We start from the raw sequence: 5,000 nt of genomic DNA, 5'->3' as shown, positions 1-5,000 counted from the left end.
ATATATATATATATATATATATATAAATATATATATATATATATATATATATATATATATATATATATATATATATATATATATATAAATTATATATACCCCACACAATGATTAGCATTTAAGCAAGAAATTTCATATATGTGAGTATGCGTATATGTATAATGCGGTATGTATATCTGTGTGTATACAGGTCTGCCTGCCTGCAATACAACGCACGGGAAACAAAAAGAAAAAAAAATTAATTCATTGACTTGTCCACCACCCAACACAAATACGTATCAAATACGCAGCAGGTGACGATCCTGACGAATCCTCCGCTTTTTTCCCTGAATAGGGGGAAAACATCTTCAATTAAAAGCCCTCCCTCTTCCCATGGGAGGGAGGGAAGGGGATGGGTAGGGAGCGGGAGGGGGCTGGGGGGGTGGGGGTGGGGGGGGGGGGGTGGGGGGTGGCCGCCTCTTCTGTTGGCCGAGAGCCACTCTGAATCCATAGTCGTCTGTCCTTTCAGGCAGCCACGCGCATAGCCACTCCACTCTGCTGGCGGTCCTGTTCCAGCACTGTATCCGTAACTAAGCTGATTTTGGAGAAGAAGATAATGGATATATATATATATATATATATATATATATATATATATATATATATTATATATATATATATATATATATAATTCACGGTGGAAAGGTAGGCGATACACGGACTTGGAACAAGTATACTTTCGTAGTATATTCTACTACGTTTCAAGTTCACACTGAATACAAAAGAAGTTTGCATGGCGTTTTTACGTTGCAGGGAACCAGTGGTTATTTAGCAACGGGACCAACGGCTTTACGTGACTTCCGAACCACGTCGAGAGTGAACTTTCTCTATCACCGAAATACACTTTTCTCACACCTCAATGGAATGTCCGAGAATCGAACTCGCGGCCACCGAGGTAGCACGCCAAAACAGAAAGAGGAGGGGGGGGGGGTTGCGGTTTCTTAATCTGGGCTGCGTGTTCTTTATTAAGCAAAAGAGATAATGAAAGATGATCAAGGTTTATTCATGGGTGGAGATTTATACGTTTCTTGTTGGACGTGACTTCGATAAAAATGGACTCCAACAGATTCCTTTTTTCGGTGATCCAACAACCAGGAACAATAGTACGTTTTCCCAGCAATATTTAATAAGCAACAGTGGACAAAATATAATTAAAAACCTCTCTCTCTCTCTCTCTCTCTCTCTCTCTCTCTCTCTCTCTCTCTCTCTCAGTCTGAAGTCAGAACAAGAGTGATTTCCCCAATCATCACGCAGTGGAGGCCGAAGTTTGTGAGGGATCGGCAAAAACAGAAAATTCGCTAATGATCGCCTCGCTGAAGTTTGGTGAAGTTTTGGCACGAAAGCTGTGAAGCTGTCTGTCTGTCTGTCTGTCTATCGACGGCGACTGTGTCTTTCTATCTGTCGATAACGATTGCCTGTCTTTCTGTCTGTCCGTCAGTCGACTATGACTGTTTTTTTTGTTTATCAGTCTGTCTGTCGACAACGACTGTCTGTCGACTACATCTGTCATTCGACTACACATGTCTTTTTATCTGTCGACGACTATGACTGTCTTTTTATCTGTCGACTACGACTGTCTTTTATCTGTCGACTAAGACTGTCTGTCTGTCGACAACGACAACAACTGCCAGTCTGTCTGTCGACTACGACTTTTTATATGTCGACAACGACAACGACTGTCTGCCTGTCGACTCTGACTCTTTGTCTGTCTATCTGTCGACTCCGACTGTCTGTTTATCTGTCTGTCGGCTACGACTGTCAAAACAGGAAGTTGAACCAAAGGCAAACAGACTTCAATGACATTACCGGAGCCAATCAAGATAAAAGGGATGCTGCTGTTCCCTGCTTCTGCTGTTGTTGCTGTTCCCTGCTACTTCTTCTGCTGTTCCTCCTCCTCCTCCTCCTCCTCCTCCTCCTGCAGCTTCGCCGTCGTCTGCTCAGGATGATGCCGCCACCCACTGGAATCAATCAATCTCGTTCGTGCGATCTAGAGTTGAGGACAACGTTCTCGGAATATATATATATCAGATTATCGAACGTTCGAGAGTTGACACTCGAGAGATCACTCGGGAGTATGACGATCAAATAGTTTTATCACTATAGTAATAGACTATTTCTTCAAATAGTCTATCACTAGTAGAAAATAGATCGAGAGTAATAGACTACTTTCTTCAAATAATTGATCACTCGAGAGTAATAGACTATTTTTTCAAATAGTTTTTCACTCGAGAGTAATAGACTTCAAATAGTTGATCACTCGAGAGTAATAAGACTATTTTTTCAAATAGTTTTTCACTCGAGAGTAATAGACTATTTTTTCAAATAGTTGACCACTCGAGAGTAATAGACTACTTTTTCAAATGGTTGATCACCAGCGAATAATAAAGCATTTTTCTCAAATAATTAATTACTGAAAATAATCGGTGTGTTTAAAAACATAATGAAAATATTGCAAATTATTATATTTGTTTATTATTTTTTTAAGTTTTCTATTTAAAATTTTACAAAGGAAAATATTCGGATGCTTCTCAGAACATAATCAAAATACCGCAAGTTATTATATTCAATTATTATTTTTAATTTTCGTCTTTTAATTTTAAAAATGCTTATTGCTGAAACAACAATCTAACAACAGAGCATTTTACAAAAGACTTTCCCTTTCCTTTAAAAAGGGAGAAAAGGAAGGGAAGAAAAAAAAAAGGAAAATAGAAAGCAGGTAAAATGGTAAAAGGAAAGGGTAACAAGGAAAAGGGAAAAAACTAAAACGAAAACAGAAACAAAGGAAAACAGAAGGAACAATAGGAAAAGAAAATAAGAAAAAAAGAGAAAAAAAAGGAGAAGGAAAAGAAGAAAAGGAAAAGAAAAAAGGAAAACTGGAAGAGGGAAAAACGAAAAAAGGAAGGAAAAAAGGAAAAAGGAAGGACAAAGGAAAAAAGAAACAAAGAAAAAATTTAAAAAGGCAAATCAAATAGGTACTTCTTTCGAGGGCAACACAATACAGTCGAAGAAGCAGAACCACAAAGGACCTAAACAGGAGGAGGAGGGGAGGAGGAGGAGGAGGAGGAGGAGGAGAGTAATCCGCCCACGCTAATTGACATGAAAGGCAGCTCGCTTGAGATCAGCTTCTGTACTGCGGAACTACGGTTAAGGAATGCAAATAATGAAACTTTCTAATTGGAAATGCATGCCATTGCTATTCGCGAAGCTCTCAAATTTCTCCTTTGCTTTTAATAAAATCTTTATTTTTTTCTTAATATATTTAATAGGAAAAATACAAGCAATTGTTATCTTCGAAGCTCTCAAATTTTTCCTTGGCTTTTAATCATATTTTAATTTTTTTCTTGATATATTTAATAGGAAAAAATACCCACAATTGTTATTTTCGAAGTTCTCAAATTTCTCCTTCGCTTTAACGAAGATTTAAATTTTTTTTGCTAAAAAATATTCGAGAAAAAATCACACGCAATCTACACGCAATTTTTGATGTAAGAAGCTCTTAATTCTGCCTTTGCTTTTAACCAAAATTCTAATTCTTTTTTCTTAAAATATTTACTTGCTATTTTTCTTAAAATATTTACTTGCTATCACACGCAGTCCAACGCGCAATTGTAATAATACTATGTGAAGAGAGCTATGATGATTTTTGTTACACAGAGAGGGCTTAAAAGATTTATATATTCGTGGTATTGCAAGCAATCTACACGCTTTCGTGACTTATTGTCATACGTTTGTATAAACAAATGTACCTTCACAATGTTGTTTATCTCCAATACGACGATTTTCCTAAATTTCTTCCTTTCATTCTCAAGTTAAAAAAAAAAAAAAAAAAAAACTTCATCAGGACACACTGCAAGGTGTCACCAAACAACCGAATTTTTGAACGTATTTACACTGCTGCAAAAGAACAATACCAAATATACCAACCAGCAAACACAGCATTCATTCAAACCTATCAATACTATCGCAATTTCCCGTCATTTGATTACATATGAGGTCGTTTCATCTCAATTGTTGATGTAATAAAGTAAAAATTGAAAATTCAACATCAAAATACATTTTACAAATTTCAGATGATGTGATGTGATGTGGAATTCTCGATATGCATCCATTTGCACATAATAATTTCACATTTGGCAAATATCACATTAATAAATTAATTTACGCAAGCAAAAGCATATTGTTTGCTCTCAATTATCAAAAACTTTCTCTTTTTTTTACTACACTTCAAGTGCTCAAAGTGCGTATAGCACGTTGTCATACTTATTCCAGTTTCTTGTCCTAATTTTATATCTTGTTAACATAACAAAAACACTATTTTCTTAGTAACCTGTTTACTTTTTTCTTATACCATAAAATTTCTTAGGTAACTTATTTAGCTTTGCAACATGAAATAGCAAGGTAATATCCTAGTGATCGATACCGTATTATTATCATTATTATTGTTATTATTATTATTGTGCTTAGGAAGCAGACCCTCTCTCGAGCATACTTTATTAAAAGTAATGGCTACTTCAGCAGCGTTACACTTGTAGAGATTCTTCTCTATTTTCCGAATAGCGGCTTTTTCCGTGCTACTTAAAACAGGCTAGTAGAGCGCCTATAGAGGTCATGATCAAATACAGTCAAAATAGGTGTATATATTTGAATTTTACAGATAAAATATGATACCATAGTCATCAAAGTTTTAATTATAGATTGTAATTCTTTTATAACAGTAATTGGATGATCGCTATTGTTTTCACTGTATACCTATTAGCAAGACAATTCAAGGCTTCTGCCAGAGAAATTCCTATCCTATTGACCAAGCTTGCGTATATAAAATAAAATCTATCAAAGTGATAAAAAGGATGAATGATATAAACGCTTTAGTAAAGAGATAAAATACTCTATTCTTTAAATTACTTAACTTCTTTTAACAAGCTTAAAAACTTTTGAGATGTAAAAAGTTTCTAGTAAGAATG

The sequence above is a fragment of the Macrobrachium nipponense genome, chromosome 26 (genome assembly GCF_015104395.2).
Source record: "Macrobrachium nipponense isolate FS-2020 chromosome 26, ASM1510439v2, whole genome shotgun sequence".
Taxonomy (NCBI): Eukaryota; Metazoa; Arthropoda; class Malacostraca; order Decapoda; family Palaemonidae; genus Macrobrachium; species Macrobrachium nipponense.
The sequence above is the reverse complement of the archived record's forward strand: the minus strand, read 5'-3'. Positions refer to the sequence as shown.